We start from the raw sequence: 25,574 nt of genomic DNA on the forward strand, positions 1-25,574 counted from the left end.
GCTATTTTGAGAGAAGCCTCTAGTGAACACTATGGCCCCCGGGTCTACTTCACACCATATTTTCAGCCTTACACTTTTACTTTGTTGCACTTTCCACCTTCAGATCTCACTTTGCAATCAATCTTGAAGGGATTGACAACCTCTTTATAGCGTTGGGTGGAAGCTCTTTTGTGTTTGCGCATGTTCTCTGGACTTGGTGCGATTCTCCTACTGGATTGATACCTTGGTTCCCAAACTGGGGGAAATACTTACTGCTCCTGTGCTGCATCACCCTTTCCTCTTCAAGGGAAAAACCAACGCAAGCTCAAGAGGCAGCAGAAGGATTTCTGGCGCCGTTGCCGGGGAGGATCAACTCAAGAACTCATCCAAGTAAGTGTCGCAAACTCATCTCTTGCATTTAATTTTTTGCCTCTCGTTTTCCTCTCCCCCACTTCTGAAAAACAAAAAATTACAAAAATAGTTGCCTTTTTCGTTTGCCTTTTCGTTCGCCCTTTTCTCTCGCTTGCTTTCTGTTTGTTTGTGTGGGATAGTCTACCTGTCCTCATGGCTAGACCCACCGCTTCGAACGATACTCCCGAGAACGAAGTTCTCAATTTCAAACAAAATGAGGAAGTAAACTTAAAGGACGCTTGGTATAGGATTTGAAATGCTCAGAGTAGATCTACTCGTAAGCAATCTACTACCGTCCTGCTTCGTAGTTTTTATGTGGGTATTTCTCCTTGGAATAGGTATATTCTTGACACCATCGTAGGCGGAAATTTCTCGGGTAGCCATACCGTTGATTCTTACGGAGCTGTAATAAATTTTGTAGGCTCACCCCCACTCATGGTTAATGGAACTACCTTAACTCTAGAACATGTGATGCGTAGGCTGGACGTCATTGAAAATAAAGTTGCTATGATCGATCTCATTGAGAATTTGGATAAAAATATCCACAATCAAATCACTAAGTACGGATCCAAGGTGGGAATGGTTTTGAAAAATTTAAAGGTGAAGGAACCCACAGTTAACGAAAAACTAGGTCATGATTCCGCTAGGATTGGCAAACTAGAGGATGTTATAACCAACTTGGGTTCCGCTTTTGCCGCTGTGCAGAATACTCCAAATTTTGCCCACAATAAGGCCACCAAGTCTGTTTTTGTTCCTAAAAATAGTGGCGAATCATCTAGTAAGAAAGATGAAGACCTTAAGATGATGAGTGATCATGCTACTTATGGTTTGAGCACCAAAGACGACGATACGTGATTCTATCGCCTTATGCCTAGCTAAGGGCGTTAAACAATAGCGCTTGTTGGGAGGCAACCCAATGAATTTATCTTTTTCTTTATGTTTTGTTGCGTCCACACCATCATAATTCTGTTATGATTGTGTCTTTTGTGTTTCTTTTTGTGTTTGAGCCAAGCACATGCTTTATGACTAGTCTTGGTGATGGTTGTTTGATCCTGTTGGAAAAAGACAGAACCTTTTCACTCAAGAGATTATTTTTCATGTTTATTAAGAAATAGCTTTTGAGTTCATTCTTTTTTCTGATGGTTGATATGCCTTTTGCCCAGGCAGTCATAATGTTTCAGAATTTTTGAGGTACCAGAAGTATACGAAGTATACACATTGCTACAGACTGGTCTGTTTTTGACAGATTCTGTTTTTGTTGAGTTGGTTGCTTGTTTTGATGAAACTATGGATAGTATCAGGGGGTACTAGCCATGGAAAAGTGAGAATACAGTAATCTAACACCAATATAAATAGAAATCAAGATTGCTACAGTACCTAAAGAGGTGGTAGTCTGTTTTCTTGTACTAATGTTATCCCGAGTTTCTGTTTAAGTTTTGTGTTGTGAAGTTTTCAAGTTTTGGTGATGTTCTCATGGACAAATGGATAAAGAGTGGAAAGATCTAAAGCTTGGGGATTCCCAAGGCATCCCAAGCCAAATTCAAGGACACCAAAAAGCCTAAGCTTGGGGATGCCCTCGGAAGGCATCCCCTCTTTCGTCTTCAATCCACCGGTAACATTACTTGGAGCTATATTTTTATTCACCACATGATATGTGTTTTGCTGGGAGCGTCTTGTATCGTAGGAGTCTTTTCTTTTTGTTGTGTCACAATCACCCTTGTTGCACACCTTTTTAGAGAGACATGCTGTAACGCCCAAGATGCGATCCTATTCTCAATTTGGCACGAGGGCCTCGTCAAGGATAGAAGCGCATGTCGTCATTTCGCAAGAATGGATATCGTTGCAAGTACATGTACAGAAAAGATGAGATATATGGAATTGGCTTACACTCGCCACAAGCTACATCAGAGTCACATCAGTATAATACATAAACATCATGAAGAAGAGCAGGGTCCGACTACGGACGAAAACAAACGAGAAAAGAAGAACGACGTCCATCCTTGCTATCTGAGGTTGCCGGCCTGGAACCCATCCTAGATCGATGAAGAAGAAGAAGAAGAAGCAAATCCAAATGAACAATCAACGCGCTCACGTCAAGTAACCTTTACATGTACCTGCAACTGGTGTTGTAGTAATCTGTGAGACACAAGGGACTAAGCAATCTCATTTCCAAAGGTATCAAGACTAGCAAAGCTTAATAGGTGAGGTATGGTTAAGTGGTGAGGCTGTAGCAAGCGACTAAGCATAATATGAGGTGGCTAACTTACGAGTACAAGAATAAAGAGGGGGATGATCTACGCATAACGGACGTGAACTACTGATGATCAAATGAATTATCCTGAACACCTACTTACGTCAGACATAACCCCACCGTGTCCTCGAACACAGAAGGAACTCACGAAAGAGACAGTCATGGTTACGCACTCAGTTGGCATATTTTAATTAAGTTAACTTCAAGTTGTCTAGAACCAGTGTTAAACAAAGTTTCCACGTTGCCACATAACCGCGGGCATGGCTTTCCAAAAAGATTTAACCCTGCAGGGGTGGTCCAACTAGTCAATCACAAATTACCGCAAGCCGCATAGAAATCCTCGATCATGAAGCTCGCGATCTCGTCGGACTCCTTAGTGGAAAACCTCAACTCTGAGATTACCCAAAGCATCACCGGAATCCTGATGCACAAGACATCTCGTCAAAGGTAAAACTAATCCAGCAAGGCCGCCCGACATCTTGACGATCCCGATAGGAGCCGCGTATCTTGTTCTCAGGACACAACGGATCAGCTAGACGTCGGGATCGCTAAACCCTGGGTGACCGTGGGGCGCCGGATATCGCTCAAGTGGGACCAACACTCATGCGGAGCACTGGCCCGGGGGTTAATTAATTATCCTTGGGGTCCGGAAAGTCCCTATGCAATTTTATTAGGTTATTACGCAAATGTAGTACGAAAGTTGGGCCTTGCCAGACCAGCTTTAATCTAAAACAAATTATTAAGGGGGTCCCCATAACAACCCGGATCGTGTTAGGAGCACTCAATTATGGAACATAACACTGGTAGCCGAAACTAAGGGGGCAAAGGTGGAACAAAACACCAGGCTAGAAAGGCCGAACCTTCCACTTTTTATCAAGTATATAGGTCCAATAAATTAAATAGCATTAATATGGTGATATAACAAGGAACCCATGTTATCACATGGAAGCAACTGCACCTGCAACTAGCAACGCTAACACATGGTTAAGCAAGCGGTAACATAGCCAACCAGTGGTTTGCTAGGTTGTGAATAGGTTGAAGGTTTTCATGGCCTTGTTGAGTGGCTGATATTTAACAGGTGGTAGGCAACGAGACATGGCGACAGAAACAATGATACTAGCATGTCAATGATAGTAATGGTATCTAGGAAAATGGTCATCTTGCCTGAGATCCCTCTTGGAAGAAGAACGACACCGTGAAGCAAATGAACCGACTTAGTCGAACGGGTCCTCACTTTCCGACACGCTTGCGGAACTCTATCGAGACAGAGTAAAACGGAAACAAGAATCAACACACGGTATTCACCACGACAAATACACGACATGATGAACTATCTAATATGATGCATGTCCATTTCAAATATGCAAGGCGTGGCATGGCAATTCACATCACGCAAACACTACACATTACGTGAAGTTCAATATGCAACGAGTTGCATATTGGCGGAACTCCACATACAAGTTATTTAGTTCACTCCCGTTTATCATCACGACAATATTGAAATCTTGGTAACATGGCAAGGGGTGAAGCACAAATTAATCTACCTAGCTAGGCATTTTAAATGAGGCCGGGAACGACATATAGCATCTCCGAAATGACCCCACGTGTTAAATTCTAATTCTGTCCATATTTGTCCTAATCATGTCTTATGTTTGTTAAATAGCAAAACAAAGTGGTTCACGTGATTCTACTCGTCGTCCTGGCCCATTTACATATATGGCACATCTCCAACGGAGCTACGGTTAAATATCTACGACCTAAACCGCTTCTAACATATCGACACGCAAACCGAGGCAAACAACACGTTTATGTAATTTTATCATGCATGAAAGTTAGAAATTATTAATCTACGCAAAAATTTAGCCAAGTTACATATCTAACTCGTCGAAATCCGACATACGGAATAGAATCTACGGGCATTTGAAAATATACATATATCCTGAAATAGCAAAATTCCTAGCGTAGATAAAAAACTGGGCGAAATCTGAAGACACAGTGCAACAGGTCAGGCCCAAGCGTGACAGCATTTAAAAGAAAAAAAATACAAGGGAAAACAACAATATGGGGCAGCTGGGATTTGAACCTAGGACCCCTTGGAACCAGAGCGGTTGCGCTAGCCAACTCTGCTAGCAAACTGTTTTGCTATAGCAAAGGATTCTAAGCAGAAGTAGAGCTCTTAGACAGGGTGCGGGTCAATAGATATAGGGCAAAAATAATTGGCAAATCTGGTATTCGAACCCCAGACCTCTGGGATGAAACCGAGTGGTGCTAGCCAGCTCGGCTGTGGTGCTCGAGTGATATACTAGCAGGCGAGTCCTACAAATAAGAAACGCACTGGTCTTCTTCCCCCACAAACGCACGCGCACATTGATAGTTAACTGAACATGGCGAAGGTAGTGGCTTTTGACCCGCTGCGTGCGAGGACCGGTCGGGGATGGCGCGCTTGGAGGGGGGTCGAGGTCCGGTAGACCTTGGCAGCGCCGGTTTCGACCGTAGAAGGTGGATCTGAGGGGGGTTTGAGCTCCTGCGGGCGAGATCTGATCGGTCCCACATAGAGAAGAAAGAACCAGAGATGCAGAGGGATTAGAGGAGGAAGGAGAAGGAGGGAAGGAAAGAGAGATGGGGAGGGAGGATGACCTGCTGGGCACCGGTGACACGGGGCTCCGGCGAAGACGCGGCCTGGCCATGCCCTGTTGCGCTCTTGTAGCTGCAAAAAATCAGAGAGAGAGAGAGAGCTTTGAGAGGGGATAGCAGGGGGAGAGGGAAACAAGGTGAAGGGGACCGGAGGGACGCGGGGTCCTGGCCTGCTGGAGATGGGGTCGAGGCTGAGGGGAAGGTCCCGTGCAGGGAGATGGGGCTCCATGGCAGGAGCTCGAGGCTGGAGCTCATGGACGTGACGCGTCTACAGAGCGGGGAGATGGGGAACTGGACACGTCTGGATGATGCTACGACGAGCTAATCCACTAGCCAAGAGGATGGAGTTGGTCGGCTGCGGGATTTGATCCCGAGGAAGGAGGAGACCAGGAGTGGGTGGCGGCGCCGATTGGATAGGGGGGGATTTCTAGGGATTGGTCTAGGGTTAGACTAGGTGGTCAATATATAGCGAAATAGATTAGGGTTAGGAACCATCAATTAAATAGGACATTCGGGATAAATAGGTTAGGAAGTTCAATGGACAAACCGATGATGGTTTGCGGTAAAATGGGGTTGATCCGGATCTAACGGTCACGACTGTCGGGTTCGGGTTCCGAGAGGTTTTTGGGCTACGTTGCGCGCAGGTCGGTGCACTGTGCAGAGGGACTAGGCGGAGATGAGGGAAAATGGGTGCTCGGCAACGTAATTCAAAACACCGATAAAACGTCGTATGAAAGACTGAATACGGTACCGCTACAGTCGATCGTTCGGGTACCAGACGGACTCCGATTGCGACGAAAATTGGCAGGCGGCCTACCTACGTCTAAATAAGACCGCACATCAAGTTTCAACCCAATTAGAGAAAGTTTTACATACACTTTTAAAAACAGGTTTTGACGATGTCGCGGGCGCGTGCGTGTGTGGTCGGGCTCGGAACGGACAACGACGAGAACCGGCAACTAACAACGGATGCATGTTTTGAAAACTGGTGGCAACGGGATGCCGATGCAATGCACATGATGCGAATGATGCGACAATTAAAAATACTCACATGACGAAAACGAAATAAAGGGAGAATCTTGTGGAACATTGGTCTCGGGCTATCACAACTCTCCTACACTACAAGAGGATCTCGACCCGAGATCCAAGAATGAACGGGGAAGAGGATGAGAAAGAAGAGGTAAAACTTAGTCGCTTCTTTGACAAACGAGTGAAACCAACGATCCTTGAAAGTTGCCAAGAGATGAAGAATGATATGAGAAACAAGGAAGAATTCACCGAAAATTTCGGCAGCACTTCGGTAGGAAAACGGGACAAAAATTTGATAAGATGGGAATTAGACAAGATTCATAACAAACAACTAAATAGAACAAGTGAACACCATGATCTTGATAGAACAACATGATTGACCCAAAAGAGCAACATCACAATGCCTCCGGAACAAGGGAATAAAACTAGATCATTAGGATCAAAGAATGAATAAGAGAATGGCAACTACTATCACAAGAATCTTGAAGAACACTTGAGACAATGAATTGATACCATGATGCACCACCATGACGAATCAGTTGGAGAACACCGGCATGAAATGATGAAAGAACAAGATTAAAGACCTTGCAATGATTTAGATGAAGCTTCTCAAAGAGATACTTGATAGAGCTTGGAACTTCGGAAAATAAAGATAAGCACTTGAGAAAAGAATTGATATCATGAGCCACTCCGGAAGCAGAATACAATCACTATGAACAAGAATAATAATTATGTTAAGCTTATCCTTCATCAAGTTTAATTGATGACAAGCAATGGATTTAGCGTACCACTTATTCTTCTTGAAAGAAACTTGAAGAGAGAGATAGATATGCACCACATGAAGCATAATTGAAGGAAGCACCGGTAAGAATTCACAATTGAATGGAAATACGAAGAGTTAATGGAGATACATGAGAACGAAGAGATCATGAGCCACCTGAGAGAAAACTTAAACAAGACACCAGAATCATTGAGAGACGAACGAAGAGACAACAATTGAGAAGAATTGAGGATGAAAGTTGAAAGCTGAGAACGAAGAATCTTCTAAAATGATGGCCTTCGGAGGATCGAGAATGAAAACAATTCAAAAATGCACGGATAGCAAAAAATGAAACACTCATAATTGGAAACAATTCAAGATGATGCCACAACGCTGAAAGATGAATCTCCAAGAGACTGGACCAAAATTTGAGAAAACTCCTCTTCGGTCTTCCAAGCTGAACAAAATGAGGAGAACACCACCAAGAATAACTAAGACACTCCGAAATAAATAAAAATGCAAGGTTGAGCCAAATATGAGAATTAATTAAAATTGATCTTGAAGAAAGAATATGACTGATGAAATTCATACTTACGTCATAGATGAACAGAATAAGAGAACTCCGGAAAGATTACAAGAGCCACATAAGATCCTGGGAAAGAACATGTGGGTTATGGGCCCACTCAAAGAAACCATCGTTGAAAGATTGCTTAGAAAGAGAGATATTGCACCGGTACAAATGAAAACTAGATGAGGTGAGGCCCTCGAAATAATTAAAAGAATCGAAAACAAGAAACTTCTGAGATGACTTCAACACTCCAGATAGAAAAGAGAGGAATGAATAAACAAGATAGGCTGATAAGAATTTCCAATACAGGAAAAATACAAGGATGAAAAGGATATGATGAACAGGGACAACTGAATTGAATTCACTGGAAAAGAGAACAAGAATGAAGAAATGATGAAATATACCTCGTGAGAATCTCCACAACGAATCACCGGGTAACAAAAGAAAGAAAAGATAGCGGAAGCAATAATGAAATGAAATGCACTTGGATGAGAATTGAATCACTGAAGAAAAGGGTAGGAGGGCGGGAAAAACAAAGACAACTTGGGACAGATGAGACAACTCCGGAAAGAAAAGAGAGATTGATCCTGCAAATATTAGAGAGGATTGACTTCACTTGAAGAGAAGCACACCGGTTGGAAAAGAATTGATATGACGACTCCGGTTGACAAGAATTGATAAGACAACTTGATTAAACAAAAGAATTTGCATTCTCATAAGAATATGAGAACACTGCTTAGAAAAGATCTGAAATCACCGCTTGACATCAAAGCAACACGAATTACCATATTCCAACAAAACAAAGGATGCGGCTTACGAAACAAGCCAGAACAAACTCATGAGAGAGATTTCGTCCGATATTTTCGTGGACAGGAACGCACGGGCTCGATCCTTATAGTAGCCATCCTGTGCAAGGCAGTACACACGACATACGAAGCGTCCCCGAGTCATAGCAAGCTACAAGGACTCTTTAAAACACAACAAGAACCGATGTAAGTCGACCATGAACAAACGAATCCACTAGATGTCGAACCCCAACCTAACATCATGCGTTTGTTGGAAGATTGTCCTATAAGTAACTCCTTGAATTCCCACCTAAGAACTCCCAAAATTTCTGGTCATGCAATCTGGTCCACGGATACAAGGAGTAATATATCACACAACTCCTATACTAACCCGTCCATTGTATCACATCCGTCAACACATAACCAGAATCTCGGACCTTCATCTACTACAGACCCTCGTGATCACAACGATACAAAGTATGGCAGTACTCCCGAACAATCTGCACCAGTACTGGGGACATCGGGGTTATCTCGCCACTACTAGTATTGAAGCAATTACGAACATCCTTCGTTTTGAGATACTAAGAAATCTGAATGATAACGATGTGCTCGAGAATCCCCTGGAGCTTAACTCCCCGGAAGAAATCAAGTCACACAGGAGGCCCCAAGACAGAACTTCGTCACATCGGCATCATATAGATTCCAAAAATATCCGCATGATCCTAAAAAAAATTGAGTGAGAAGAGGAGTAGAATTAAAATCTTACGTCGAGATTCCTCACCAGAGCATAGAAGAGGAGAAAAAGAATCCTACTCTCCGATATATAACTAGACTCCAAGCAATTTTTCACTAGACTCGACTCGGCCAAGTTCGATCAATCAAGGGGGCTCCTAGGTCGGTACTGCTCTGATACCAACTTGTAACACCCAAGATGCGATCCTATCCTCAATTTGGCACGAGGGCCTCGTCAGGGATAGAAGCGCATCTCGTTGTTTTGCAAGAATGGATATCGTTACAAGTACATGTACTGAAAAGATGAGATATATGGAATTGGCTTACACTCGCCACAAGCTACATCAGAGTCACATCAGTACAATTAGGGTCCGACTACGGATGAAAACAAATGAGAAAAGAAGAACAACGTCCATCCTTTCTATCCCAGGCTGTCGGCCTGGAACCCATCCTAGATTGATGAAGAAGAAGAAGAAGAAGCAACTCCAAATGAACAATCAACGCGCTCTCGTCAAGTAACCTTTATTTGTACCTGCAGCTGGTGTTGTAGTAATCTGTGAGCCACAGGAGGACTCAGCATTCTCATTTCCAAAGGTATCAAGACTAGCAAAGCTTAATACGTGAGGTATGGTTAAGTGGTGAGGCTGCAGCAAGCGACTAAGCATAATATGAGGTGGCTAACTTACGAGTACAAGAATAAAGAGGGGGATGATCTACGCATAACGGACGTGAACTACTGATGATCAAATGAATGATCCTGAACACCTACATACGTCAAACATAACCCCACCGTGTCCTCAATCGGAGAAGGAACTCACGAAAGAGACAGTCACGGTTACGCACTCAGTTGGCATATTTTAATTAAGTTAACTTCAAGTTGTCTAGAACGAGTGTTAAACAAAGTTTCCACGTTGCCACGTAACCGCGGGCACGGCTTTCCGAAAATATTTAACCCTGTAGGGGTGCTCCAACTAGTCCATCACAAATTACCACAAGCCGCATAGAAATCCTCGATCAAGAAGCTCGCGATCTCGTCGGTCTCCTTAGTGGAAAACATCAACTCTGGGATTACCCAAAGCATCACCGGAATCCCGATGCACAAGATATCTCGTCAAAGGTAAAACTAATCCAGCAAGGCCGCCCGACGTGTCGACGATCCCGATAGGAGCCGCGTATCTCGTTCTCAGGACACGACGGATGAGCTAGACGTCGGGATCGCTAAACCATGGGTGACCAGGGGGTGCCGGACATCGCTCAGGTGGGACCGACACTCATGCGGAACACTGGCCCGGGGGTTAATTAATTATCCTCGAGGTCCGGAAAGTCCCTATGCAATTTTATTAGGTTATTAGGTAAATGTAGTACCAAAGTTGGGCCTTGCGAGACCAGCTTTAATCTAAAACGAGTTATCAAGGGGGTCCCCATAACAACCCCGATTGTGTTAGGAGCGCTTAATTATGGAACATAACACCGGTAGACGAAACTAAAGGGGCAAAGGTGGAACAAAACACCAGGCTAAAAAGGCCGAGCCTTCAACCTTTTACCAAGTATATAGGTCCATTAAATTAAATAGCATTAATATGGTGATATAACAAGGAACCCATCTTATCACATGGAAGCAACTGCACCTGCAACTAGCAACGCTAACACATGGTTAAGCAAGCGGTAACATAGCCAACCAGTGGTTTGCTAGGTTGTGAACAGGTTGAAGGTTTTCATGGCCTTGTTGAGTGGCTGATATTTAACAGGTGGTAGGCAACGAGACATGGCGACAGAAACGATGATACTAGCATGTCAATGATAGTAATGGTATCTGGGAAAATGGTCATCTTGCCTGAGATCCCTCTTGGAAGAAGAACGACACCGTGAAGCAAACGAACCGACTTAGTCGAACAGGTCCTCACTTTCCGACACGCTTGCGGAACTCTATCGAGACAGAGTAAAACGGAAACAAGAATCAACACACGGTATTCACCACGACAAATACACGACATGATGAACTATCTAATATGATGCATGTCCATTTCAAATATGCAAGGCGTGGCATGGTAATTCACATCACGCAAACACTACACATTAAGTGAAGTTCAATATGCAACGATTTGCATATTGGCGGAACTCCGCATAAGAATTATTTAGTTCACTCCCGTTTATCATCACGACAATATTAAAAGGTTGTTAACATGGCAAGGGGTGAAGCACAAATTAATCTACCTAGCTAGGCATTTTAAATGAGGCCGGAAACGACATATAGCATCTCCGAAATGACCCCATGCGTTAAATTCTAATTCTGTCCAGATTTGTCCTAATCACATTTTATGATTGTTAAATGGCAAAACAAAGTGGTTCACGTGATTCTACTCCTCGTTCTGGCCCATTTACATATATGGCACATCTCCAACGGAGCTACGATTAAATATCTACGACCTAAACCGCTTCTAACATATCGACACACAAACCGAAGCAAACAACACGTTTATGTAATTTTATCATGCATGAAAACCGGAAATTATTAATCTACGTGAAATTTTGGCCAAGTTACACATCTAACTCGTCGAAATCCGACGCACGGAATAGAATCTACGGGCGTTTGAAAATATACCTATATCCTATATCCTGAAATAGAAAAATTCCTAGCGTAGATCAAAAAAAGTATTGGGCCAAATCTGAAGACACTGTGCAATAGGTCAGTCCCAAGCGTGACAACATTTAAAAGAAAAAAATACAAGGGAAAACAACAATATGGGGCAGCTAGGATTTGAACCCAGGATCCCTTGGAACCAGAGCGGCTGCGCTAGCCAACTCTGCTAGCAAACTGTTTTGCTATAGCAAAGGATTCTAAGCAGAAGTAGAGCTCTTCGACAGGGTGCACGTCAATAGATATAGGGCAAAAATAATTGGAAAATCTGGTATTCGAACCCCAGACCTCTGGGATGAAACCGAGTGGTGCTAGCCAGCTTGGCTGTGGTGCTCGAGTGATATACTAGCAGGCGAGTCCTACAAATAAGAAACGCACTGGTCTTCTTCCCCACAAACGCACGCGCACAGTGACAGTTAACTGAACATGGCGAAGGTAGTGGCTTTGGACTTGCTGTGTGCGAGGACCAGTCGGGGATGGCGCGCTTGGAGGGGGTTCGAGGTCCGGCAGGCCTTGGCAGCGCCGGTTTCGGCCGTAGAAGGTGGATTTGAGAGGGGGTTTGAGCTCCTATGGGCGAGATCTGATCGGTCCCACATAGAGAAGAAATAACCAGAGATGGAGAGGGATTAGAGGAGGAAGGAGAAGGAGGGCAGGAAAGAGAGATGGGGAGGGAGGACGACCTACTGGGCACCGGTGACACGGGACTCTGGCGAAGACGTGGCCTGGCCATGCCCCGTTGCGCTCCTGTAGCTCCAAAAAATCAGAGAGAGAGAGAGCTCTGAGAGGGGATAGCAGGGGGAGAGGGAAACAAGGTGAAGGGGACCGGAGGGACGCGGGGTCCTGGCCTACTGGAGATGGGGTCGAGGCCGAGGGGAAGGTCCCGTGCAGGGAGACGGGGCTCCATGGCAGGAGCTCGAGGCTGGAGCTCATGGACGCGACGCGTCTATAGAGGCGGGAGATGGGGAAGTGGACACGTCCGGATGATGCTACGGCGAGCTAATCCACTAGCCAAGAGGATGGAGTTGGTCGACTGCGGGATTCGATCCCGAGGAAGGAGGAGACCAGGAGTGGGTGGCGGCGCCGACTGGACAGGGGGGAATTTCTAGGGATTGGTCTAGGGTTATACTAGGTGGTCAATATATAGCGAAATAGATTAGGGTTAGGATGCTTTGATTAAATTGGACGATCGGGATAAATAGGTTAGGAAGTTCAATGGACAAACCGATGATGGTTTGCGGTACTACGGGGTTGATCCGGATCTAATAGTCACGACTGTCGGGTTCGGGTTCCGAGAGGTTTTCGGGCTAGGTTGCGCGCAGGTCGGTGCACTGTGCAGAGGGACTAGGCAGAGATGAGAGGGAAAACGGGCGCCTGGCAACGTAATTTAAAACACCGAAAAAACGTCCTATGAAAGACCGAATACGGTGCCGCTACGGTCGACAGTTCGGGTACCAGACAGACTCCAATTGCGATGAAAATTGGCAGGCGGCCTACCTACATCTAAATAAGACCGCACGTCAAGTTTCAACCCAATCAGAGAAATTTTTACACACACTTTTAAAAACAGGTTTTGACGATGTCGCAGGCGCGTGCGTGTGTGGTCGGGTTCAGAAGGGACAACGACGAGAACCGACAACTAACAACGGATGCAAGTTTTGAAAACTGGCGGCAACGGGATGCCGATGCAATGCAGATGATGCGAATGATGCGACTATTAAAAATACTCACACGACGAAAACGAAATAAAGGGGGAATCTTCTGGAACGTCGGTCTCGGGCTGTCACTGATGCACTCATCGTGAATTTGCTAGAATGCTCAGCGCGCTTCACGTATATCTTTTGAGCTAGTTAATTTTGCTCTATGTGCTTAGATCTTTTAGAGCACGGCGGTGTGTGACTTGGTAGTTGGTTTGTGCTATGAAAATAGTCCCAAAGGTGATGGTACCCAAAGAGGATACAAAAACTTCCATCTTCATGAGCATTGAGTAGAAAGAGAAGTTTGATTCCTCTCAATTAGTTTTGAGACATGGATCTGGTAATATTAAGAGTTATGTTAGTAGGGTGTTGTGAATCTAGAAATACTTGTGTTGAAGTTAGTGATTCCCGTAACATGCACGTATGGTGAACCGCTATGTTAGGAAGTCGGAGCATAATTGATCTATTGATTGTCATCCTTTGTGTTGCGGTCGGGGTCGCGCGATGGTCAACACCTACCAACCCTTCCCCTAGGAGTATGCGGTTAGCACTTTGTTTCGATTACTAATAAAAAAACTTTCCCAACAAGTATGTGAGTTCTTCATGACTAATGTGAGTCCATGGTATAGATGCACTTTCACCTTCCACCATTGCTAGCCTCTATAGTACCGCACAATTTTCACCGGTGCACAAACCCACCATATGCCTTCCTCAAAACAGCCACCATACCTACCTACTATGGCATTTTCATAGCCATTCCGAGATATATTGCCATGCAACTCCCACCATTCTATCTCATGACTTGTGTCGTCACTCTCATATTGCCATTGCATGATTGTAAGATAGCTAGCGAGATGTTTCAACGTCATACGCCAAGCTAGATCGTTGCACATCCCGGTACACTACCGGAGGCATTTCCTGTAGAGTCATCATCGTTCTAAGATTTGAGATGTGAGTAAATAGAAGTGTGATGATCATCATTATTAGAGCATTGTCCCATGTTAAGAAATAAAAAAAAGGCCAAAGTTGCCCACAATAAAAAAGAAAGGGATAGAAAAAAGAGGCCAAAGAGCCCAAACAAAAAAAGAGAAAAAGAGAGAAGGGACAATGCTACTATCTCTTTCCACACTTGTGCTTCATAATAGCACCATGTTCTTCATGACTGAGAGCCTCTCATTTTGTCACCACCATATACTAGTGGGAAACTTTATTATATAACTTGGCTTGTATATTCCAATGATGGGCTTCCTCAAAATTGCTCTAGGTCTTCGTGAGCAATCAAGTTGGATGCACACCCACTAGTTCTCCTTTTGAGCTTTCACATATTTATAGCTCTAGTGCATCCTTTGTATGGTAATCCCTACTCATTCACATTGATATCTATTAATGGGCATCTCCATAGCCCTTTGATACGCCGAGTCAGTGTGACCATCTCCTCCTTTTTGTCTCACAACCACCACACTCTATTCCACCTATAGTGCTATATCCATGGCTCACGCTCATGTATTGCATGATAGTTGTAAAAGGTTTGAGAAAGTAAGAGTGCGAAAACAATTACTTGGCCAATACCGGGGTTGTGCATGATTTAAATTAGTTGTGTGGGGATGATGGAGCATAACCATACTATATGATTTTGTAGGGATAACCTTCTTTGGCCTTGTTATTTCAAAAGTTCATGATTACCTTGCTAGTTTGCTTGAAGTATTATTGTTTTCATGTCAATAGCAAACTATTTTTTCGAATCTTACGGATTTAACATTCATGTCACATGAAAGAAGTTACAAAGGACAACTATGCTAGGTAGCATTCCACATCAAAAATTCAGTCTTTATCACTTCCCTACTCGAGGACGAGCAGGAGTTAAGCTTGGGGATGCTTGATACGTCTCCAACGTATCTGTAATTTTTGATGGTTCCATGCTATTATCTTGTCAAACTTGGGACGTTTTGTATGCCTTTTATATATTTTTGGGACTAACTTATTAACTCAGTGCCAAGTGCCAGTTCCTTTTTTTCGTGTTTTTGACCCTTTTCAGAGGAGGATTTTAAATGGTGTCCAAACGGAATAAAACTTCCTAAAAGATTTTTCTGGAACAGAAGATACGCACGAGACTTGAGAACCAAGGCAGGGGCCACCAGGGGACCCCACAAGCCCCCTAGGCATGGCCAGGGGGGTCATGCCTAGCAGGCTTGTGGGGCCCCTGTGGCTCGTCTTCCCTACCTCTTCCGCCTATAAATTCAAAAAAAATCCAAAACTACGAGAGAGATCCACGAAAATACTTTTCTGCCTCCGCAAGCTTCTGTCTCCGCAAGATCCCATCTGGGGCACGTTCTAGTGCCCTGCCGGAGGGGGGATTTGGATACGGAGGGCTTCTTCATCAACACCATGACCTCTCCGATGATGCGTGAGTAGTTCACCATAGACCTTCGGGTCCATAGCTAGTAGCTAGATGGCTTCTTCTCTCTCTTGGATCTTCAATACAAAGTTCTCCATGATCTTCATGGAGATCTATCCGATGTAATCTTCTTTGCGGTGTGTTTGTCGAGATCCGATGAATTGTGGATTTATGATCAGATTATCTATGAATCTTATTTGAGTTTCTTATGATCTCTTATATGCATGATTTCATATCCTTGTAATTCTCTTCGAGTTGTGGGTTTTGTTTGGCCAACTTGATCAATGATTCTTGCAATGGGAGAAGAGCTTGATTTTGGGTTCATACCGTGCGGTGACCTCACCCAGTGACAGAAGGGGTAGCAAGGCACGCATCATGTTGTTGCCATCAAGGGTAAAAAGATGGGGTTTTCATCATTGGTTTGAGTTTATCCCTCTACATCATGTCATCTTGCTTAACGCGTTACTCTGTTCGTCATGAACTCAATACACTAGATGCATGCTGGATAGCAGTCGATGTGTGGAGTAATAGTAGTAGATGCGAAAGTATCGGTCTACTTGTCTCGGACGTGATGCATATATGTATGATCATTGCCTTAGATATCGTCATGACTTTGCGCGGTTCTATCAATTGCTCAACAGTAATTTGTTCACCCACCGTATTATTTGCTATTTTGAGAGAAGCCTCTAGTGAACACTATGGCCCCCGGGTCTACTTCACACCATATTTTCAGCCTTACACTTTTACTTCGTTGCACTTTCCACGTTCAGATCTCACTTTGCAATCAATCTTGAAGGGATTGACAACCCCTTTATAGTGTTGGGTGCAAGCTCTTAAGTGTTTGCGCAGGTACTCTGGACTTGGCGCGATTCTCCTACTGGATTGATACCTTGGTTCTCAAACTGAGGGAAATACTTACTGCTCCTGTGCTGCATCACCCTTTCCTCTTCAAGGGAAAAACCAACGCAAGCTCAAGAGGCAATAGTTATCAAGACCTTTTTCTGGCGCTGTTGTCGGGGAGCAATAGCATGGGGTGAATATTCTCGTGTGTGCTTGTTTGCTTTATCACTTAGTAATGTTTATTTTCTGTTATCAGTTGTTTTGTATCTTTAGTTGTGGATATGAAACACAAAATACCAAAACAAATAAGTTGTACTTGCCACTCATGGAGATGGGGAACCTCCTAAAACCCGTGATGCTCGTTATGTGGAAAATATTGAACACTACTTTGATAATCCTGAGAAAATCCCAGTCAACTTGATAATGGGAGTAATGTTGGATCAATGTGAATACTTTAGGGATTATCACTTGACTCAAAAAGGGAAATTGTTATGGGATCAAATTCATAAGTTGCATTGGTATGCTTGGAATTTATGCCAGAGATATGATTATACTTGTTGCTCTAGGATGAAGGCACGACACCTTCCCTTTTCATGTGAATTTAATTATAATGAAACCTTAGTTTGTTATGCTAATGGTATATATGATTACTATGATGTGGAACGAATAGATCAATTTGTTGCTTTTAAGGGTGCTTATGAAATTGAACCTTTGTTTCAAAAGTGTGAAAATTATGATGATGTTGTTTACACACCTGAAAATTTTGCCATACTTAAATATTGCTATGATAATTATGAATAAAATGCTGATATTAATGAATTTATTGAAAGAATGACGGCTGCCTTGGAAGTGATTAATATTTTGGAGAAATCTATGGAAGAAGAAATTTCTGAAACTGTGAGCTCATTAGATGAAAAATATGAGGAGGTGAGCAAAGAACAAAAGGAGGAAGATGGGATTAGCTACCCATACCCAGCTTCTTATGAGAGTAACTCTTCAACTCATACATTGTTTAATTTCTTTCACACATACTGAAGGATGAATGCTATGATCCCTTGGATTCATTTGAAATATCCCTTTTTGATTAACTTGATACTTGTTATGCTTGTGGACAAGATGCATGCATGATATATGTTGCTTTGTGCTCACTACTAAATTACAAATCATTGTTAATTAAAGTTGGCTTTGATATACCTAGGGATCCGGGTGGATCCATTACTTGAGCACTTTATGCGTGGCTTAATGGCTTTAAAGAAAGTGTTGCCAGGGAGGCAACACAGAAGTTTTAGAGAGTCATTTATTTCTGTTGTGTTCTTTTAAAATATTTAAAAACAAAGAAATAGAGTGGGGAACTTAAAACTTTTTCAAAAGGAACAATGAAAGTGAGTAGGACGAGCACCGTTGAAGTGGGGGCTAGCCTTGAACTTTGTTCATGCCCATGGAAACATTGTGAATCTTGATTACATAAAATTTTCAACAAAAATAATTATCCCCTTGTATAAATACCATTGTATTATAAAAATAATGTGCCAAGATTTGCCTTTAGGATGATAAGATTGCTTGTTGGTATGTGCGGTGCAAAAACATAAACTTTGGTTGTAGTGCATGAATTTACATTTTTTACTCAAACGTCGAAAGTTTATGGAAATTTTAAAAAGTAATGCTATGAAAATTTGTTATTTTGTCCTAATTTTTCAGAATTTTTGAGTTACATAAGTATGATCAATGTTCAGATTACACACACTGTCGTGTTTTTGACAGATTCTATTTTTGATTCATTGTTTTGCTCGATTTGATGAAACTATCGATTGTGTTGATGGTATAAGCCATGGAGAAGTTATACTGCGGGGGCTATAATGCAAAAACAAAATATGAATGGGTTTGCAGCAGTATTTAAGGTAGTAATCTGCATTATTATACTAACGGGTCTCACGAGTTTTCTCTTAAGTTTTGTGTGGATGAAGTGTTTGAAGTTCGAGGAGGTCTCCGTATGAGGAGATGGAGGAGAGGCAAGAGTTAAAGCTTGGGGATGCCCAGGACACCCCAAGTAAATATTCAAGGAGTCTCAAGCATCTAATCTTGGGGATGCCCGGAAGGCATCCCATCTTTCTTCAACAAGTATTGGTATGTTTCCATCTTTGTTTCGTTCACATGATATGCGTAAATCTTGGAGCGTATTTTGTGTTTAGTTTTCACTTTTATTTAATGCACCATGCTGGTATGAGATAGTCCATGGTTGATTTATAGAATGCTCATTGCACTTCACTTATATCTTTTGAGTATGGATTTAGAGAATGCTTCATCTGCTTCACTTATATCATTTGATGTTTGGGTTGCCTGTTTCTCTACATATAGAAAACTGTTACTTGTAGACAAACCTCATGCTTAACTTATATCTATTTATAGAGTTAAAAGGAATTGGTCATTATACGGTTAGTCATAAAATCCTAGATAAAACTTGTAGATCATTGAGTATGATATGTTTGATTCCTTGCATTAGTTTTGCGACATTAAGATAGTAATATGTTGGTGCACTAGTTGATCATTGTGGATTAGTAAGAATATTGATGTTAAGGTTTTTGATTCCTAAGCATGCGTGTATAGTCTCTGGTTATGCAATGAAGTTGGAGCGTAATTTATCCTTGATTGAAATCCTTTGTGTTGTTATAATCGGAGTCGCCCAATGGTTAACTCCTCCCAACCTTCTCCCTAGGGGCATGCGAGTAGTGCTTTGCTTCGAGAGAGCTAATAAAATCTTGCAATAAGTATGTGAGTTCTTTGTGACTAATGTGAATCCATGGATATACAAACTCTCACCTTTCCGCAATTTGCTAGCCTATACGATACCGTGGGTTGCCCTTTCTCACCTCGAGAGTCGGTGCAAACTTCACACGTGCATCCAAACCTCGTGATATGATACACTCTATCACACATAAGCCTTATTATATCTTCCTCAAAACATCCACCATACCTACCTATTATATCATTTCCATAGCCATTTTGAGACATATTGCCATGCAACTTCCACTACTTTTGTTTTGATGACTTGAGCATTCATTTTCATATTGCTTTGCATGATTGTAAGATAGCTAGCATGATATTTCTATGGCTTGTCCGTTTTGTGATATCATTTGCTATGCTAGATCATTGCACATCCTCGTAAACTGCCAGAGGCATTCATATAGAGTCATATTATCATATTAGGTTTTCATATCGAGTTGGAAGTAAATAGAAGTGTGATGATCATCATTATTAGGGCTTTCTCCCAGTGAGGAAAGGATGATGGAGACTATGATTCCCCCACAAGTCGAGATGAGACTCTGGACAAAAAATGAAAAATGGGGGAGGCCAAATGATCCCACCACAATGAGAAAAAAAGAAACAGAAAAAGGAAGAAAAATAAGAAGAAAACGAGAAAGAAAAAGAGAAGGAAAAATGAGAGAAAAGAGAGAAGGGGCATGCTAATTCCACACTTGTGTCTCAAAGTGGCACCATATTCTTCATATAGAGAGTCTCTTGTTTTGTCACTTTCATATACTAGTGGGAATTTTTCATTATCGAGTTTGATGCACACCCACTTAGTTTTAATATTGAGCTTTCATACACTTATAGCTCTTAGTGCATCAGTTGCATGGCAATCCCTACTCCTCGCCTTGATATCTATTGATGGGCATCTCCATAGCCCGTTAATAGGGCGAGTTGATGCGAGACTTTATTCTTCAATTTTACCCGTTTGAAACCTACCACCATATTCTATTCCACCTTTATGTTATATCCATGGTTCACGCTCATGTATTGAGTGAGTAATAAAAAGTTGAAGCATGTTAAAATGTACGATCCAATTTCTTTATTTGACACTCGGGTGCTCATGATTTATACATTATGCTAGGAAGACCAAGCATGACAAGCTATATGATTTTGTAGGGATAGCATTCTTCAAGCATTGTTATTTTGAAAGGACATGATTCATTGCTAGTAAAACTGAGTATGGATGTGTTTTTTGTCAAATGATATACTATTGCTTCGAATCACTTGTATCTTAATATTCATGCCATGATTAGATATATGATCAAGATTATGCTAGGTCACATTCCACATCAAAAGTTATATCTTTTATCATTTACCTACATGAGGACGAGCAAGAATTAAGCTTGGGGATGTTGATACATCTCCGTCGTGTCTATAACTTTTTATTATTCCACACCAATATTATACAACTTTCACATATTTTTGGCGACATTTTATATGATTTACTGGACTAACATATTGATCCACTGCAAGTGCCAGTTCCTATTTATTGCATGTTTTTTGTTTCGTAGAATATCCATATCAAATGAAGTCCAAACGCGATAAATATTTACAGAGATTTTTTTGGAATATATGTGACTTTTGGGAGGTGGAATCAACGTAAATGGAGGCCCACGGCCTCCACTAGACACGAGGGTGCGCCTGGGGCCCCTATCGCGGGGTGGTGTATAGTGGCACCCCTTAAGTCAGTTGGGGCTCTTCTTCGGGCGCAAGAACGCTAATTTATTGATAAAAATCCCCTCAAAATTTTAGACCGATCGGAGTTATGAATCTCTGGAATTTAAGAAACGGTGAAGGGCCAGAAAACAAGTACATTAAATAGAAGAGAAAACAGAGTGAGGTCCAATGCCGGAGGGGCTCCTGCCCCTTCGCCGCCATGGAGGCAATGGACCAGAGGGGGAACTCTCCTCCAATCTATGGGAGGCCAAGGAAGAAGAATAAGAAGGGGCTCTCTCCCCCTCTCTCTCCTGGTGGTGTGGGATTGTCGTCGGGGCAAGGAGCGTGATAGTGATCTACATCAACAATCTTGTTGTTGTCAATGCCAACTCTCTCCCTCTCTATGCAGCGGTGTAACACCTCTTTTCCCGCTGTAACTCTCTACTTAAACATGGTGCTCAACACTACATACTATTTGATACGTCTCAAACATAAATATAATTTTTGATGGTTTCATGTTGTTATCTTGTCATCTTTGGATCTTTTATGTACCTTTTATATCTTTTTTGGGACTGACTTATTAATCCAGTGCCAAGTGCCAATTTCTGTTTTTTGTGTGTTTTTGGCTCTTTTCAGATCTGATTCTGGAACGGAGTCCAAACGGCATAAAATCCCCGAAATGATTTTTCCCGAACGGAAGAAGATCAGGGGGCCTGTGGGCCAAGCCTGGAGGGCTACAGAGAGCCCACAAGTCCCCACTCCGCCACCAGGGGGAGGCGGCGGTGGGCAGGCTTGTGGCCTCCCTGGTGCCCCCTGACCTAGATCTTGCGCCTATATATTCCCTAAAAACAAAAAAAAATCAGGGGAGCCTCGAAAATACTTTTCCGCTGCCGCAAGCTTCCGTTTCCGCGAGATCTCATCTGGAGACCCTTCCCGACGCCCTGCCGGAGGGGACTTGGGAGTTGGAGGGCTTCTTGATCATCATCATCGCCCCTCCAATGACTCGTGAGTAGTTCACTTCAGACCTACGGGTCCGTAGTTAGTAGCTAGATGGCTTCTTCTCTCTCTTGGATCTTCAATACAAAGTTCTCCATGATCTTCATGGAGATCTATCCGATGTAATCTTCTTTGGCGGTTTGTTTGTCGAGATCCGATGAATTGTGGATGTGTGATCAGATTATCTATGATATATATTTGAGTCTTTGCTGATTTCTTATATGCATGATTTGATATCCTTGTAAGTCTCTCCGAGTCTTGGGTTTTGTTTGGCCAACTAGATCTATGATTCTTGCAATGGGAGAAGTGCTTGGTTTTGGGTTCTTACCATGTGGTGACCTTTCCCAGTGACAGTAGGGGCATCAAGGCACACATTGAGTAGTTGCCATCAAGGGTAACAAGGTGGGCTCTGTCGTTGATATGAGATTGTCCATCTACATCATGTCATCTTGCTTAAGGCATTACTCTGTTCTTTTGGACTTAATACACTAGATGCATGCTGGATAGCGGTCGACGTGTGGAGTAATAGTAGTAGATGCAGAAAGTATCGGTCTACTTGTTTTGGATGTGATGCCTATAGATATAATCATTGCCATAGATGACGTCACGACTTTGCGCGGTTCTATCAATTGCTCGACACTAATTTGTTCACCCACCGTCTACTTGTTTTCATGATAGAAGCCACTAGTAAACACTACGGCCCCCGGGTCTATTCACGTCTATCGTTTACACCTCCGCATTTACTTTGCTTTGTTACTTTGTTGCTTTCAGTTCTCACTTTGCGAACAATCTATAAGGGATTGACAACCCCTTCATAGCGTTGGGAGCAGGTTCTTTGTGTTTGTGCAGGCACTTGTGATACTCCTTCACTTGATCAATACCTTGGTTCTCAAAACTGAGGGAAATACTTACCACCGCTGCGCTACATCACCCTTTCCGCTTCGAGGGAACACCAACGCAAGGATCCAAGGCCACGGGGAAATCCTTTGCATGTTTGCCTAGGAAGTCCCTAAAGGCGTGGTCGTAGCAGAAGGATTCCTCGTGCCGTTGCTGAGGAGAATCAAGACAAGAACAGTCTCCCATCAGCACGTGTTTCTGGCGCCGTTGGAAGGTCTTTTCTTGCAGTAGCAGAAGTATTTCTGGTGCCGTTGCCGGGGAAGGAGAGATCTATCCAAGTAGGTCCCATAAACTCATCTCTTGCATTTACTTTTTTGCCAGTTGCCTCTCGTTTCCCTCTCCCCCACTTCACATTTGCCATTTTCATTTGCCTTTCTCCTTTGCCGTTTTCGTTTGCCTTTTTCGTTTGCCATTCCTTTGCTCGAGTGTCATGTGCCTTCAATATGCTTGCATCTTCGCTTGCTGAAAATCTATTGATATGGATCCTCATCCACTAGCTAATCTCTTTAAGAGACCCACTTATGTGGAACAAATTGCTAGTGAGTTGAGTGCACTTGACTATCTTTATGGAGTTTTGCTTGAGATGCGTGAATCTAAAAATTGTGAGGAAGAAATTTATGAAGTGATTCACGAGGGCTCCTTGGATGAAAAGCATGATTGCAATGGTTTCACTATAAATTCTATTAGTGACAATCATGATAAAAATATGCAAAACCCTAAGCTTGGGGATGCTAGTTTTGCTATGTCCCCTACTTGTTGCAATAATCATGATTGGGGTGATGATCTTTCTTATGATCTTGAAAATTTGTTCAAACCTCATGATGAATATAATATTTGCAACAATACTGAAATTGGGATTGGAGAAGTCATGACTTTATTTGATGATAATCCCACTATTTTTGAAGAGCGTCAACTTTGCATGCATGTGGATCATGAAAAGAATATCCCATGGGATAGCTATATTGTTGAATTTGAATATGATCCCACATGTAATTGCTATGAGAGAGGAAAATATTTTGGTAGAAACTTTCATGTTACCAAATCACCTCTCGTGATGTTGAGATTGCTCTTGTCTCTTTCTTCTTCCTTGCATATGGTAACTATTGGTTGTCTTGACAATCTGTTTTCCTATAAAATGCCTATGCATAGGAAGTATGTTAGACTTAGATCTGATTTTCACATGCCTTATGATGCTCTCGTTGTGCTTCAATTCTTGTGTTTTGTGAGAGCATCATTAAATGCCTAGCTAAGGGCGTTAAACAAAAGCGCTTGTTGGGAGGCAACCCAACGAATTTATCCTTTTTCTTTCTGTTTTGTGTTTTCCACACTTTCATAATTCTGTTATGATTGTGTTTTTTGTGTTTCTTTATGCGTTTGTGCCAAGCAAAACCGTTATGATTAGTCTTGGGGATGATCGCTTGGTCATGCTGGAAAAGACAGAAACTTTCTTCTCACAAAAAGAATTTTCATTTTTTTTGTAAGATCTTTTGAGTTGATTCTTTTTATGCTGATTCCTACGCAAACTCTTCAGACTGACGTAATGTTTTAGAATATTTGGAGTACCAAAAGTATACGAAATATACAGATTGCTACAGACTAGTCTGTTGTTAAGAGATTATGTTTTTGTTGTGTTGGTTGCTTATTTTGATGAAACTATGGATAGTATCGGGGGGTATTAGCCATGGAAGATTGAAAATACAGTAACCCAACATTAGCACAAGTAGAATTTAAGTTTGCTACAGTACCTAAGGAAGTGGTGGTTTGCTTTCTCATACTAATGTTATCACGAGTTTCTGTTTAAGTTTCGTGTTGTGAAGTTTTCAAGTTTTGGGTGAAGTTCTTATGGACAAAGAGATAAAGAGTGGCAAGAGCTCAAGCTTGGGGATGCCCAAGGCACCCCAAGAGATTCAAGGATGTCGTAAAATCCTAAGCTTGGGGATGCCCCGGGAAGGCATCCCCTCTCTCGTCTTCAATCCATCGGTAACGTTACTTGGGGCTATATTTTTATTCACCACATGTTATGTGTTTTTGCTTGGAGCGTCTTGTATCGTAGGAGTCTTTTATTTTTTTTGTGTAACAATCATCCTTGCTGCACACCTAGAGAGAGAGACATGCACACACTGTGATTTTGTCAAGCTTCACTTATATCTTTTGGTAGACAATTCAGCTCACATGTGCGTCACTTATACCTTTTGAGCAAGATACTTTTGCTCTGTGTGCTTCACTTATGTCTTTTAGAGCACAGCGGTGCGTGGCTTGGTAGTTGATCTATGATTTGAAAGTAGTCTCAAAAGTTGTAGTTATCCAAAGAGATACGAAAACTTCCACCTTCATGTGCATTGAATAATTAGAGAAGTTTGATTCAACTCATTTAGTTTCGAGTTGTGGTTGTGGTAATATTGAACTTATGCTAGTAAGGTGTTGTGGATCTAGAAATACTTGTGTTGAAGTTAGTGATTCCCGTAGCATGCACGTATGGTGAACCGCTATGTGATGAAATC

The sequence above is a fragment of the Hordeum vulgare genome, chromosome 1H (genome assembly GCF_904849725.1).
Source record: "Hordeum vulgare subsp. vulgare chromosome 1H, MorexV3_pseudomolecules_assembly, whole genome shotgun sequence".
NCBI lineage: Eukaryota > Viridiplantae > Streptophyta > Magnoliopsida > Poales > Poaceae > Hordeum > Hordeum vulgare.